The sequence below is a fragment of the Pan troglodytes genome, chromosome 1 (assembly GCF_028858775.2).
Source record: "Pan troglodytes isolate AG18354 chromosome 1, NHGRI_mPanTro3-v2.0_pri, whole genome shotgun sequence".
Taxonomy (NCBI): domain Eukaryota; kingdom Metazoa; phylum Chordata; class Mammalia; order Primates; family Hominidae; genus Pan; species Pan troglodytes.
Window position 1 is genome coordinate 50,053,909 of NC_072398.2, and position 16,749 is coordinate 50,070,657.

Genomic DNA, 16,749 nt, shown 5'->3' on the forward strand with positions numbered 1-16,749 from the left:
CTTCAGCAAGAGCATTACGATAGATTCCCAACAACTAGAATCCTTTCTTGGAATGCATAATGGAAAGAAAATACCTGCTTTTAAACCTTAGGTTCACAACAGACTTGATTTTAATGTAACTAATGTGTCCGTATCCAAGGTTCTTCTCCCATCCTTAATTCAAAGCAATTTTGATAAAAGTAAAGGTGAGTTAGCTATATGGATTTGAGCTCATATAAGTGAAGGTAGACTTCAGAGCTACAATTTACATGTGGTAAGGCTTTATTACTTCTGGGCTATCTACTGTCATGTAACTGACAGGTGGTAGGTTAATGTATATAGAACACACACGTATATATTTGATATACTTCCTGCTAATGTGCATGCAGATTATTTAGACATCTGGAATCAATTTAACAATTGTGTGAACTTTACGTAAATAGCCATTATCCGACTTAATGATTTTAGTGGTTGCAGTTGCCAGGGTTGTCAGCGGTCCTGGCATAGGAAATTTGAATTGAAGAAGATTACTTCCCTTTGGGCTCTTTCACTAGAAGATCAGTTTGAATCAAAGAGAAAAATACCTGCTCAAACTCATTATCAAAACTGGATAATGGTAAATGGCAGCCTGTGGGAAATCTAAAGACAATTTAATTTATTTCTCTAATGAAGGGACCAGCATTATTATTTAAAATTAGTCCCTTATCTTACTTATACCTATTCTCTAGGCAAATATTTTAGAATGGATTGGAAGTCATTTCTTTTTAAATTTATACTATTTATCACTCACTATTGCTGCCCTGAGTGATTTGTACAATATAAATGATTTGGAGGTAAAACCAAGGAATTATGTGGTTTAGGCAGGCTTCTAATTTAATAAAAATAATCCTTTGATGTCTAAAAAAAATTTTATACTATGCTGACCAAATAGAGTGCGGGAAAATATTGCCTCTTTGTTTATTTAGCCGTAATCAATTATAGAAAGGTATCAAACAGGCTTGACTATTTCATTTTTGGACAATTAAATGTCACTTAGTCTCTGTTTTTTAAAGATAGCCAAGAAGAAAAAGAATAGTGCTAAAAATAAGTGAGTTAAAATTCTGATGGAATTTTGATTTTAAATAATGAATAAACATTAATTTTAAAATTTAGAAAGTCCAAATAATTTAGAGGGAAGATAACAGTGAGTCTCAACAAATGACATTTTATTCAGCCAGCAAGAGCAACTATAAATGTAGAAATTGTAAATATCATTAGACTTCTGCAAGGATAATCATTAAGCAGAAATCTACCGATTACTAAACAATTTATTCCACTTGGGTCCTACAAAAATTTATCCAAATTGTGGATTTAAAAAAAAATTCAGATCCAGTTATACTACCCTATTATATAACACATTTCTTGCTTAAAGGTAAAGATAACACCAAGAAAAGATCTCTAACTTTACAAATTATTTAAATATTATTATTTAATGACCTTCTTTTTCATGCAAAATTATTTTCTTAATTATATCTTTAGATAATATTCTCCCAGAATGAACTCCTAGTATTGTTTATGCCATCTTTCAAAATAGAAATCCAAATTATAGCCTTCTTTTGCAATTTCTCAAATACAGCTATCAGCTTTCAAACAAATTGTTGCCCAGGATTCTCATTCTACCAAACTATGAGATAAATGGGGCCGGGAATGGTGGATCACAGTTGTAATTCAGGTAGTTTGGGAGGCAGAGGTAGGAAAATCACTTGAGCCCAAAGTTCGAGACCAGCCTGGGCAACATAGTCAGATTCCTGTCTGTACAAAAAGCTTAAAAAATTAATTGCATATGGTGGTGTGCACCTGTAGTCCCAGCTCCTAAGGAGGCTGAAGCAGAATGATTGCTTGAGTCCAGGAGTTCAAGGTTGCAGTGAGCTGTGATCACACCACTACACTCCAACCTGGGCAACAGAGTGAGATCCCATCTCTATTTTAAAGAGACAGAGAGAGAGAATTTTATGCATATATAAACTATTGAAACCTAATGGAGAAAAGGAATAAGCAAGGAATTTTTTAAGTCCTTAGTAATCTCTCACTAAATGTATTAGCTCATAGTTTGGAACTGCCTTTGATACAAATCATCCATTTACTTTTAGATCCCAGGTCATTAATATTTTCCTAAAGCATATGCCACAACATACTACCAAAATTAGAGTGCATAACAACAGTTAAGAACAAATAAATTTCAATTTAAAAGAGTGTAAAGTAATATATTATCCTAGGTCTTATTTTAATTCCAATTTATTCGATGTAGCTATTGTATTAGATGAAATGGACTAAAAGAATATAAAGTGAAATATTCATCTATACACCGATAGCATAGATTCATTTTCAGACTCTAGCAAGTAGCTTAACAAAGCCACTGCTTTTGTTGCAATAATTAATATTTTAAAATGAGGAGAAAGTCTTTGCTGCTTAAGTTGACATATACTTCATACCTAACATGCAAGTAACATGCAGCATTGCTCAGAATCAGCCTTTCCACATATAAAGTAAAAATAACGACCGATATTAGTGAATGTTACCTATGTGGCAGTCAATTTATATACTTGATAATTTATCATTTAGAGAAAAGCTGAGGCTAGAAGGAATTAGTTTGAATATAGGTCAGACTTTTTACATTAGACTCAACCCTGCTTGCTCCATGCATTTAGATGACAAATTGAGAAAAAGGAGGAGGCTTCTGTCAGATAAAGGTGGTAGCCAAGGGGCTCTTGCCACCCACAGCACTGAGAAGATCAATACATGGCACTCATAGACCCATTTGCAGTGAACCAGCAGGGAATGTGGCCTACAGTACATTAATCTCTATTCTTCAACACAGTAGTCACATTTTAGACATTTGTCAGAGAGTTCAACCATAAAATGACCCACTTGAGATATCTAACACTTCAAAGGTGCAGTCTAAAAATGGACCTAGTCCTCATTTTGAAATTATCAAAGCTTTAGTCCTGTTTTAAGATTGAGCTTTCATTCATTTAATTTCTTTTCAGGCCCACTCTGAAGCACAGTGCTGAACCTAAGAACACTTTCAATCTAGATATGTAATGGGCATTCCTTCAACCCATTAATCCTGGATTTATTTATAGTGCTTCTGCTATGTGCCAGGCATGGCTTTAAAGTTATAGAAGAAAACAAAGCAAGTCCCTGACCTCAGGAAGCTACATTCCAGTGAGAGACACCTGTTTCTCTTTCCACGTAGGCATTTGATTTTCTCTAATAAACCAATAAGCATGATGAAGCACACATAACAGAACAATATTACAAAATATTAAGCAGGCTTCGCTACCCACCCATCCTATCTACCCCTGCAACACACACACACATTGTCTTTCAACCCATTGATGCTCCCCTTCCTCACGCCTTTGCTACTACAGGGCTTGAGGCTCCCATTGCCTCAAAGGAGAGGTATTACGACAGAGCCAGAAAATCATGATGTCAGAAAACTATTGGCTTTATGAAAATATGACTGTCCAAGGATTAAGAGAGAAGAGCTGGAAAAGTGCAAAGCATTTTCCTCTGCTCTAAATGGAGATGAGATTAAAATTTTAAAAAGGATAAAGGAAAAACCACCTCTGAAAACTTGGAGAGAAAGAGAATGGGAAAAGAAAGCAAGAAAGTCAGACTCAGGTGAGGGTCTCTTGAAAGAGCTGAGGCATCAGCTCCAGGAGATGAATGGTAGAATACCAGGAGAGAGCTAAGGAATTCGAAGCAGGAAAGACCTTGCCATTTTATGAAAGGGAAGAGAGAAAAGTTTTAGATAATCCTGAACCATGGTAATAGTTGATATGAAATATCAGCATACTGAATCCAGACGAAACCTGATCCAGCTCCCTGGTCTCTCATTTTGCAGAGTGCGCATTTTGCAGAGCATCTCAAAATGACTTCTGCCTTTTAAAGGTGTGAGAAAGTAGGGAGAGAGAAATTAGGCTGAGAAAACAGAGAATGTGTGGACTGATGGCAACTTGGACAACTCCGTGGAGGCAGAAAGGGCCATCAGAGAGTGATACACCCTGTGGACACCAACAGACATTTGGTGACCGAGGACTCAGTGTTCTCTCACCCATCTCTCAACAACTTTAGGATTCACTATCCCTAAATTAGACGCATTCAAGGGAGAAGAGGTTTAAGGAAAATCTGAAATGACTGAGTTTAAACCTTTATTTCCTAAACTTACTCAAAATTGATGACTATTACATCTTCTGATATGAATCACATAGGGTCTTTAAAGAGAGATTTGGTTGAATTATATAAAAATTTAAAAATTATATTTTTATACCTAAATGCTCCATTAGATATATTGTCCATGTTACAAATATAAAGTAGTGGACAGTGCATATAATATTATCATTAAAGTTGAAGTTTAGATGACAGAGTCAAAAGGCATTCATCAATATTTATACTTTGCTTTTCAAATGAACTCAACTATCCTCTTATTTCACTGATGAAAATCAGTGTGAGTTATTAGTCTTATTTCAACATGATAACATTAAAAATATTGGCTTCCTGCGTGGTTCATAATAATACTTTCAATTTCAATTTCAATACTTCACTTAGGAAAGGTGGATAAAAACTTTTCTTATGTCAACTCATTAGTCTTTGAAAGTTTTAACTAATAAAATATTTCCAACTAATATTTTTATAAAAGACCTAAAATGATTCTCCTTGTGAACAAAAGACACTTAAAGAAAATAAGATAAAATTCCCACTTTATTTTTAGTGTCTTTTTTGAGCTACTTACTGACATCATGTATAAATAATATATTACTTATTAATAAAATAAATTATGCTTTGAAATAAAATTATTTAACAGATTTAACACAGGCCTGTGACTATAATGGGGTAACTCTTAAATCTATAGACACCCAGGCAGGGTTAACTGAGAAACATTCAAACATTGACCACAGATTGCTTATACAGCCAAACAGTAGAAAGAATAAAAGTGCTTCTGGGGGTCATATCTTTTGGCTCAATGGGTAACATATTTAGGTACTAAACAAAGAAATGCAACTCTTTGTGGTTTTTGAAAAAAAAGGCACTGGATCATTTTAGATTAACAACAGCAAAGAGGATTAATGCTGTTTTTAATCAGAAAGAAAATTCAGCTTTACAAGACTCTGTTTATTACAGAAAATTCAGACCACTTCAGACAGAACTGAACATGATTACAAATAAATCACTCTTTTTCTTCATGGCTGTTTACTAATGTGTTGTATCAAACAAATAAACAAACACACACATAAATAAAATGCTTACTCCCTCTAGGTGAAAAAATCTCAATGTCAGTTTTAACACATATTCTATTTCTGTCATGATTTCCAGATTTTCACTCAGGTGGTCCTATGACTAATGTTCTTTAGTTTGTTAAGGTGCTGCCCAGCACTGGATAGGCCATTAAAGAAGTGCTCTGATCATTGCAGAACAAAATGCAACAAAAGCCTGTCTCAATCCGAATGCCTCCTGTTCACTGATGCAATTTAAGACTGAATTAGTATTTTATGAAGTCAAATCACATTTTAGAGACATATTATTGCCAAAAAACCAATGTCTCTTTCACATGTCTGCCTTGTCCATCCTGCACTAATACAAACAATTTATGTTTGTTTGTTTTGGACTAGATATAGGACTCCACATTGATAAGCATAGTTTTTATTATCTATTCAGAATTCAGCAAATTAAAAATCAATTTGGAGGCATAATATGGAGGCTATCTAAGGATAGTATTGAGTGAGAATAACCAAGGCATAGTCACATAACACTGGAAAAACGAGACAGAATTCAATCGTAACACTGTTACAAGCAAGCTGAGTGGCCCTAAGTCAATCATTTCACCTCTCTGGGAATTAGTTTCCTCATCTATACAATCAGCAGTTTGAAACTGCATGATCTTAGCTGCAGTATAATTCTAAGATTGTGTTCTTCTCTAAGTTTCATTTTATTAATTTTGTACTATGACCAATGATATGGTTTGGCTCTGTGTCCCCACCCAGATCTCATCTTGAATTGTACTCCCATAATTCCCACATGTTATGGGAGGGACCCAGTGAGAGATAATTTGAATCATGCGGGCGATTTCCCCCATACTCTTCTCTTTGTAGTGAATAAGTCTTATGAGATCTGATGGTTTTATCAGGGGTTTCCTCTCTTGCATCATCCTCATTTCCTCTTGCTACCACCATGTTAGAAATGCCTTTCACCTCCCACCATGATTCGGAGGCCTCCCCAGTCATGTGGGACTGTAAATCCATTTAAACCTCTTTTCCTTCCCAGTCTCGGGTGTGTAATTATCAGCAGCATGAAAACAGACTAATACAGTAAGTTGGTACCAGTCATGGGGTGTTGCTGAAAAGATACCCCAAAATGTGGAAGCAACTTTGGAACTGGGTAACAGGCAGAGGTTGGAACAGTTTGGAGGGTTCAGAAGAAGACAGAAAAATGTGGGAAAGTTTGGAACTTCCTGGAGACTTGTTGAATGGCTTTGACCAAAAGCCTGATAGCAATATGGACAATCAGGTCCAGGCTGAGGTGGTCTCAGATGGAGATGAGGAACTTGTTGGGAACTGGAGCAAAGGTGACTTTTGTTATGTTTTAGCAAAAAGACTGGCAGCATTTTGCCCCTGCCCTAGGGATTTCTGGAAATTTGAACTTAAGAGAGATGATTTAGGGTATCTGGCAGAAGAAATTTCTAAGCAACAAAGCATTCCAGAGATGACTTGGGTGCTGCTAAAGGCGTTCAGTTTTAAAAGGGAAGCAGAGCATAAAAGTTCAGAAAATTTACAGCCTGACAATGCGATAGAAAAGAAAATCCCATTTTCTGAGGAGAAATTCAAGCTGGCTGCAGGAATTTGCATAAGTAACAAGGAGTCAAATGTTAATCCCCAAGGCAATGGGGAAAATGTCTCCAGAGTATGTCAGAGACTTTGTGGCAGCCTCTCCCATCACAGACCTGGAGGCCGAGGAGGAAAGTGGTTTCATGGGAAGGGCCTAGGGTCCCTGTGCTGTGTGCAGTTTAGGGACTTGGTGCTCTGAATACCAGCCACTCCTTCCATGACTGAAAGGGGCTAAACATAGAGTTTGGGCCATGGCTTGAGGGTGCAAGCCCCAAGCCTTAGCAGCTTCCATATGGTGTTGAGCCTGCAGGTACACAGAAGTCAAGAATTGGGGTTTGGGAACTTCTGCCTAGATTTCAGAAGATGTATGGAAATGCCTGGATGCCCAGGTAGAAATTTGCTGCAGGGGCGGGGCACTTATGGAGAACCTCTGCTAGGACAGTGCAGAAGGGAAATGTGGGGTTGAAGCCCCCACACAGAGTCCCTACTGGGGCACCACCTAATGAAGCTGTGAGAAGAGGACCAACATCCTCCAGACCCCAGAATGGTAGATCCACTGGCAGTTTACAATGTGCACCTGGAAAAGCCACAGACACTCAACACCAGCACATGAAAGAAGCTGGGAGGGGGGCTGTACCCCACAAAGCCACAGGGGCAGAACTGCCCAAGACCATAGTAACCCACCTCTTGCATCAGTGTGACGTGGGTGTGAGATCTGAAGTCAAAGGATATCATTTTGGAGCTTTAAAATTTGACTGCCCCACTGGATTTTTGGACTTGCATGGACCCTGTAACCCCTTTGTTTTGGCCAGTTTCTTCTATTTGGAATGGCCGTATTTAGCGAATACCTATACCCCCATTGTATCTAGGAAGAAATTAGCTTGCTTTTGATTTTACAGGCTCATAGGTGGAAGGGACTTGCCTTGTCTCAGATGAGACTTTGGACTGTGGACTTCTGGGTTAATGCTGAAATGAATGAAGACTTTGGGGGACTGTTGGGAAGGCATGATTGGTTTTGAAATGTGAGGACATGAGATTTGAAGGGGCCAAGGGTGGAATGATATGGTTTAGCTCTGTGTCCCCACCCAAATTTCATCTTAAATTGTACTCCCATAATTCCCATGTGTTGTGGGAGGGACCCAGTGGGAGATAATTTGAATCATGGGGGCAGTTTTCCGCATGCTGTTGTTGTGGTAGTAAATAAGTCTCATGAGATCTGATGGTTTTATCAGGGGTTTCCACTCTTGCATCTTCCTCATTTTCTCTTGCTGCCCCATGTAAGAGGTACATTTCACCTCCTGCCATGATTCTGAGGCCTCCTCAGCCATGTGAAACTGTAAGTCCAATTAAACCTCTTTTTCTTCCAAGTCTTGGGTATGTCTTTATCCGCAGTGTGAAAATAGACTAATACAACTTTACTCTATTTTTAAATCTTAGCATTTTTCATCCGACTTTGCTTTTATAAGTGTACCTTTATTTTTATCCAAGCCATTGATTAAAATGTTGAATAAGACAGTATCCAATGCATGTCACAAGAAACCTAACTCAAGGCTGACAGTGATTTGAAGCTTGGTATTCTTTGGGTGTGGTTATTCATAACTGGAATAATAACTTTATTATTATTCTTTCAACATTCACTCATTTTATCTGCAGGAATATCTTGGAAAACTGATTAAATGCCTTTTAGAAATCAAGATATATCCTGACAGCTCATGTCAGTGTGCATGTTCAGATCTCTGAAAATTAACCTTGAAGGAAGCTGAGAAAGTTACACTTTATCTCAGTGTTAGATTATAGTAAATGGGTGAGTCAGAAGGTGCTCTATAGAAGGAAAAAATATATTTGAGATACAGATCTTTTCCCACCACGATCCTCCCCTTCTTCACAGACATACACACACACATACACATAGACACACACACACACACACACACACTTCTGTTTATTCTTACTCCTGATGTAGTTACAGGCAGAATACTATCAGTGAGTCAGTTGTTGAGGAGATGAAGCGACTGAGAGCCAGTGAAACTGTGTCATACACAGTGGAATCTGAGACTGGTCACACTCAAACAACACACCATGTGTTTGTTTGTTTCTACTAACCTATGTTAGTAGAAACACATCATGTTAGTAAGGAATCTAAGAGTAGAGAAACTCCCAAGGACGATGCCAGATCAGCTCTCCTCAGTAGGTAAGAAGAGGCTGCAGTGGCTAGAATAGTGTAGGCACTCTGAAGTTATTTCCAGGTGGGCAAGACCCATTTTTGCAGCTGAGGTCCAGAGGATCTGGATAATGTTAACTACTCAAGAGATGAAGACACAAATGAGATCATATATTTCCAAATGTGTTCATCATACCTGTGATATTCTCCTGCTACACAGTCTAGCTCAATCTGTACAAGCCACGAAAACCACAGAGGGATGAACAGGAATTTAAGGGCAGTTGCCTCAATAAAGAGTCACAATTTCTTTCCTACTGCAGAACTTGTAGCAGTTTTCAGTCCAGGAACCCACTGATGGGAGGAGATGCCAACTCCTCAGGGGAAGGACCCAACATTACCATGAAAAGTATTTAGGTAACAATTCTCCAGTCCTTCCCCAAAAGGTCTGTGGCCATTTGCTTAGGTAATTGTTCATGGGGAAAGGGAACACTGAAATAGTTCAAGTACTGTTTCACGTAGGACTCGAGTTGACCTAGATAAACAGGGGCTGAAAGAAACACCATGGCTGCTATATTAGATTAGGTGTGAATGAGGGCTGAATAATAAGTGCAGGTTCTGGAACAGGTCCAGCTCACCGTGGGTCTACTAGGGCCATGGATGATCATTTCCTTGGTCCTTGGTATATAATTAAAGTAAGCACACCTTATTATTGGAAACAATCCCACTCTGGTTCCTTGGCCTGTGAGGTAGGGGATATTGTAAAAAGAAATGCCAAATGGAAGCCTCTGAAATTACCCTTGTACTCTACAGTCAAGAGAGTAAATCCAAAATAATATCTTTTTCTGGAAAAATAGCCACAGTTAGTGCCATTATTAAAGACCTAAGGATCCATGGGAGGTAGTCCCGATGATATCGCCATTTATTCACCAACATAAAAAAGTCAGATGGATCTTTGAGCGTGAAAGTGAGCTACCGTAACTCAAGTAAATTTATGCCTTAATTGTAGATGCTGTGTCATATATGATATCTTTTCTGGGGCAGTGGATTAGTTCCTTCTCGCATTGCTTTAAAGAAATACCTGACACTGGGTAATTTATGAGAAAAGAAGTTTAACTGGTTCACAGTTCTGCAGGCTCTACAGGAAGCATAGCGACATCTGCTTCTGGAGAGGCCGCAGGAAGCTTCCAATCATGGCAGAAGGCAAAGGGAGAGAAGCCTGTCACATGTAAGCAAGAGCAGGAGAATGAGTGGGGAAGTACTGCACACTTTCAAATGACCAGATCTCACGAGAACTCACTCACTAGTAGGATTTGATCAGCTGACTATGGGAGTGTTACAGAAAATAGATACCATGAGCAGAGATTCTGGCAGCAGCTGGGCCACATTCTCTTTTTTATCAACTCCTATTCCAAGCTATTTGACTCTATTAATGCAGGAGACTTTGGAACCCATGGAAAACTGGTATAATTGGGATATGATGTCTGTTAAAATCACAACAGAAAGAACTGTGGCAGGGCAAGCTACTAGAGTAAAGCATTATTGCCTGGGAAAAAGGAGAATAAAGAAGTAGATTGTAGGAAGACTCTAGCTTTCACAGATTTGTGGAAGGAAGGAAGAAGCTTTATATCTTCTGGACCTATCCTATGATTCTTTCATTTTTTTTCATAATTGCTCTCTTATATTTTGGGAAACCATAAGAAGAAGGGTGACATTCTTCTGAATGAATATATAAGGTGCCTCTGGCCCCTAGAAGATTGAGAGGGGCAGTGATGAATGAGTTCTCCTGTCCCTAGAGGCTGAAAGGGTTCAAGCGAGCTAGAGATTGAAGAGAATTCCTCCAGGTGCTTTGGCAAGAAACAGGCAACCCTCTAAACTGTGGGTGTCAGAACTATTCTGCTTTTCTTAGCAATGGGATTCTAACCTCTTAGGAAGCTCCAACCTCTAGATCTGAGCTGCATGAGACAAGAAGTCAGAAATAACAACCTATCTAAAATTTCCCACCAGTCAGAAAGGATGATCAGGCAGAATAATCAGGGCATATTTGCAGTGAAGTAAAACTGCTTGTGGGGAGAGAGAAAAATACAAAATATAACATTCAGTACACTTGAGTTTCAAAAGTCTGTCTTGTGCTAAAACAATAGCAAAGCAAAATAAAATAAAAAATCATTATTTTAGGCTAAGCAATATAATAGTTGAACTGAAAGAGAATGGCCAATATAAAAATCATATGAAGTAACTTAAGAGGTCAAGTACAAGTAACATTTCTAATGACAAAGCAAAACTATAGAGAGATGGCTATCATGAGGGAAAAGATAAAAGGACTGAAGACTAGATTCATGACAGACAACATAAATGATAGAATTTTCAGAAGAAAAAAACAGAAATAGGAGAGACAGTAATTGAATAAATTATTTAAGAAAATTCCCCTGACATGAAGAAAAAACTAAAGTCTGTGCAGCAAAAGGACTTTAAGAGTTCTAAACTAAATTGATGAATAAAGAAACAAATCTAACATTTTATCCTGGTGAAATTCCTAAAGTCAAAAGTTTTTTAAATATAGACACCTCCAAATAGAAATAAAAGTTGTCTGCAAGGTTTGTGGAGAAAGTATGTTTGGCATGGTATTTCTTATTAGTAATAGTTGACACTAAAAAGGGGGAAAGGATTTATAACTCGAGAATTCTGTAGCAACCTGAGATATTATTTACTTTAAAAAACACAAGAATTTAGAATATGTACCACACAAATACTTTGCATGAAAAAATTACTTGAAAAAAGACTCACACCAATCAAAAGGGAATTTAAGAAATAAGAGGAAGAAGGAAGGTGGTGATCTATTTACCTATCCACCTATCCATTCATTTGTTCACCTATTAATTTACTCATTATCTTTTTTCAATCTATTTTTTCTATCTTAATAAATAAAATCTAGTAGGTTATTTAATGCTAAATTTAAAAATCTTGAGGCCGGCCAGGTGCAGTGGCTCACGCCTATAATCCCAACACTTTGGGAGGCCGAGGCAGGTGGATCACGAGGTCAAGAGATCGAGACCATCTTGGCCAACATGGTGAAACCCCGTCTCTACTAAAAATACAAAAATTAGCCGGGTGTGGTGGTGCATGCCTATAGTCCCAGCTACTCGGGAGGCTGAGGCAGGAGAATCACCTGAACCTGGGAGGTGGAGGTTGCAGTGAGCCAAGATCACCACCACTGCACTCCAGCCTGGTGACAGAGTGAGACTCTGTTTCAAAAAAAAAAAAAAAAAAAAAAATCTTGAGGCAGCCAGATGTAGTGACTCATGTCTGTAATGCCAATACTGTGGGAGGCCAAGGTGGAAGAATTACCTGAGCCTAGCAGTTCAAGGATGTAGTGAGCTGTGATCGTGCCACTGCATTCCAGCCTGGGTGATAGAACAAGACTCTGTCTTAAAAAAAAAAAAAAATCTTAAAATTGAAATGGCATCTTGCAAATAGTAGAGAGACCTAATGTAATTTTTTCTAGGTTTTCATCTTCCTTTGTTATTGTTTTGAGGAATGAGAAAGATATCAAAGAAAACTGAGTGTTGGCTGAGTAAGACAGTCTATCTCAACTGAGAGCATAGTTTATCTTCTTAAAATAATAGTAGAGTCATAGATATCTAATAAGAAGAGCAAGAAAAGGGGAAAGCATTAACAGAATGGAAAACTATAACTTAAACAAAAACAAAAGATAACATAAATAGTAATTTGTTCAAATAAAACAATAAGAGAAAAAAGTAATAAGAAATTTAAGCCAGTAGTAAACATGAGATATACTGATCTCTACTCTGAGAATGGAATGAATTTTGCCATTAAAGGTAGACTCTCACATTGAGTAAACATAACACCAATGTACTTAATGTTTACACAGTCATGCTTAAAACAATTGGTAAGGAGAATTAGAGAGTCAAGGAGTGAACAAAAAGATAAGAAAAAATGCAAACAAATAAAGTAGAAGACTCAATGTTAATGCCAAAAAAGGTGGCATTTAAGGCTAAAAGAAATATAAGAAACATGAATGGCCATGATATAATGGTAAAAGCTACTATAAATTACAAAGTTTCAACAGTAATGAAATAGTGAGCATTAAATTCTGTACTAGCATGAACAAAGTCATAGCTGAAATTATAAAGAAATATTACAGAGCAGGTCTCAAGCATGGGCAAACTCCCTGTCTTGATGGAGTAGAAGCTCCAACTGACTTGATGAAATGTTTAAGGCAGCAAAGTCAGTTATTTTAACTAGTGTACTCAGTGTCTACATACAAACATGGAGTGAAAATATGTTAAAACAAATCTTATTTACACATGTCTAGTTGAAGCATGCCCAAAGAGAATGTGTCATGAAAACCTAAGAAGAAAGACCATTCATTTATGTTAAAGGCCAGACAAATAATAGATCTCGCAAATATATACTTTTTTGTCACTTCTCCCTCCTCTACTTCAGTGCTTCTATGCTCCACCCAGATGCCCAGTAAACCACCTACCTACTCAAAGAGCCAGCCTGAAGCTTTCTGAATGTTTTTTTTCTGAAAATAATCTTGTCTTCATTCTATTTACTAGAAAGGGAAATGGAAGAGGGTTGACCGACTCCATTTAGAGCACTAATTTATCTTAATTCTTACAAATAATCAGATAATATAATTGCAATTGCCTTTTTGCCTACACATAAAGCTAACCAACTCAAACTGAAGAGGCAACATTGAATCTCTTTTCCTGCTTAAGAGTTAGGCTAAAATAAAACTATCTTAATCCATTCAGTTAATTGTTTAATGTATAACATGTAATATGCTTATTGACTTTTGTTCTTAGGGAAGAAAACTCTGAAGATTAAAAATGGGGAAGAAAACCAAAATGATTTATTTGGAACACACAGTTGACTAAGGGATAAACATATATATACAGAGATAGATTAAACAGCTTCTATTATAGCTAATCTATGAGACAGTGTGTTTATATCAAATAAACTTATTTACCTTCATGTTAACTTTTAAAATCATACTTAAAGTCTATCCCCAGTTTCCATGTGCCTAAGGGGAATAATGGGAAGAAAATATTACTTGCTATATTAACCATAAATTATAAATTTTACTTAAATTTACAAATTATAAATTATAAACTTAATTATAAATTTTACTTAAAAATTTTGAAGTGATATAAAAAAACAACATGAAAACAATGCATGTCATTATGTATGTTTCTGAGATACTCATTTATTATTTGTTAAAACTTTTAAGTGGAAGAGAAAAATGTAACAGATTTTCAAGGGGGAGGAAAAAGATGAATTCTTATATGGGTCAGAATATACACAAACTGAAAGTAAAAATTAATCCAGATTCCCATTATCTTCACTTACATTATAATTCTTCATAGTTATATTTTCTAGAGAAAATAAAGGAAAAGTAGTTGAACAAAATGCTCAAGATGTATACCTTTTCCATTATTGCAAGATGCCAATGTTCAAGGGCAAGGGTGTTGTTACGAGTGGCAGGAGATGTGAATTGCATTCCCTTTTCCATTGCCAACTTGCCAAGTGGTCTTGGGTCAGCAAATTTATCTAACTAAGCCTCAGTTTCTTCAACTGTTAAATGATAGGTTAGACTAGAGAAAAACTGTAGTTCATTTCAGTCCTAAAATAATTATGGTTATGGTGTCATAGCTAAGTAGAGACATTGGGGCAGCCTTTAATTATTGGTGGTGTTACTACTGCTCAAGCCATATGGAACTTCTTTAACCTTGGCTATATCCATAATAGAACAATAGCTTGCCACTTAAAAGAAAAACTCTCCAAAATATTTCTTATGCTTGCTATTCAAGTTTATTTCCAAAGTGGACCAAAGGCCATTTTCCATAATTTTATTGCTAACGAACTATACATTTTCTTTAAAGAATAGTAATAAAGGTGATGCAGAATGAGAAAGAGATCCCCAAAGGGAAGATTCTTCCCAAATATTACCATAAGAATTGGATCATAAAATGGTTAGAAGTGGAAATTATACATATATAGTTTGAGCTGCTTCTGAAAATTGAAGTCTGACAGTGTTTTTATTTTAATTTGGTGAAAAATAATAGTATAAACTTAATGAGATATGTAGTCCTCCTCTTTGATTAAAATAATGCCAGATGTTAGAACGACATGCACAAATCCTTCCATTCATGTTTCACTTTCTTGTTTTCTAAGAAGAGAATGCAAACAATATGGATTTTTTTCCCCCGGTCCTTCTCTTCTGCAGTACACGTAAGAATCTGGTGCTATCTAGCTATTCCCTCAGCTTAAGCAATAATAATAATGAACATTTGTTGAGTGCTTATAATGTAAGTTCTAGCCTAAGTACCACACAAGTGTTATTTAATTTATTCCTTATAACAATCTAGAAGGTAGATATCATTATAACCTTCCATTTGTAGATGAGGAAACCAAAGGTCAGAGAGGGCCCAGTGTTGCACGGAGAGGAAGCAGTGTGGCAGGCCACCTGGCTTCCGAGCATGCATGCTTAGCCACCACAGGATACTTCCTCTCCACCCTATAGTACACATGGAAATAAAGACATAAAAAACTTAAATGGAGTTCACTTGAATTATATAGATCCTTATTGGTAAGTTCTGAATAAAATTCTGGTGGCAAGCTCCTTAAAGTTCCAATTCCAAGCACAGAGATGTTCATGGAAGGTTTTACATAACACGTGTAGAACCTGTCCATGGCTGGGTTTTCTTTCGTTCAGTTTTGGGTCTCAGCATCTGGAAGACTACCTGGCATATGGTGAGTAATCTCTGTGTATTTATTCTATAAATTAATATTTTAACATAGCATTGGAATGAAAGTTTTAATCTGAATAAATCTATATTTTAGAACTCAGTTTTGTATACTCGTTTAACTTGACACTTTTGAAGCATCTCACTGTAATTCAAATGGTATGAACTGAATTAACACTGTTTTTTGAACTTTGTGAGAAGAAACAAAATTATTAGATATTGTTAACAACAATTATAACAAATTTAGTTTGTTCATCATTTGATCTTCTTTTCAATACAGCTTTTCATGTTTTATTTGAGGAGAAAAGAAGAATGCCAAAACTCATGTGGGTTCCCTCTTAAGTCTAACATGTACTTTTCTAAAATAACAAATGTAACTGAGAAGCTTGCCTGGCTGGTATAAAAGAGTCAGTTAATTGGTAGTCAGCCTTTCTTTTTATAGTTGACTATAAGTCTAAATGTTGATTTAGGAGAAAGATACGTTTTTACTAAAGAAAGCCCTATATGCTATATTAAAAGTGGGATGACTTTGCTTTTTTAAAGAATCCATAAGCCCCACCCATCTCCTCTGAAAAGTTCAGACTGCCATGTGGCTTTCTAGTGTACAAAACTTTTGCTTTCCTGCTATATCTCTTTCCTAAGTCAACATTCGCCTATTGACCCAAACAGATTGGTCTAGCTTGTACATCAGTGACAGCAACCTGTCATTTTCTGTCTTAGAATATTGTAACTTCATTCATTCTTATAAATTTTCTTCCCTTAACTCCAGAAGTTTTTCTAAAAGCCCATATTTTTAGATTTTTCAATTTAAAAGCCAAGTTTTAAAACGAAGATTTAGGGACTATATTTCCAATAATGTTGCAAAACAGAAGGCCCTTATAGCAGCATAAATTTAAAAAGGTGAGATAATTAATTTTTCTGGAGGATAAAAACTCCATATTTATAAAAATATCAATTCTTACATATTAGTTATATT

General features: G+C 36.6%; 1 long non-coding RNA gene across 1 annotated transcript in view; it reads right to left on the bottom strand.

The window, feature by feature from the left end:
• LOC107969669 (uncharacterized) overlaps positions 1–16,749 on the bottom strand; it is a 58,398-nt gene that overhangs the window by 37,938 nt on the left and 3,711 nt on the right. The gene's annotated exons all lie outside the window — the stretch shown is intronic.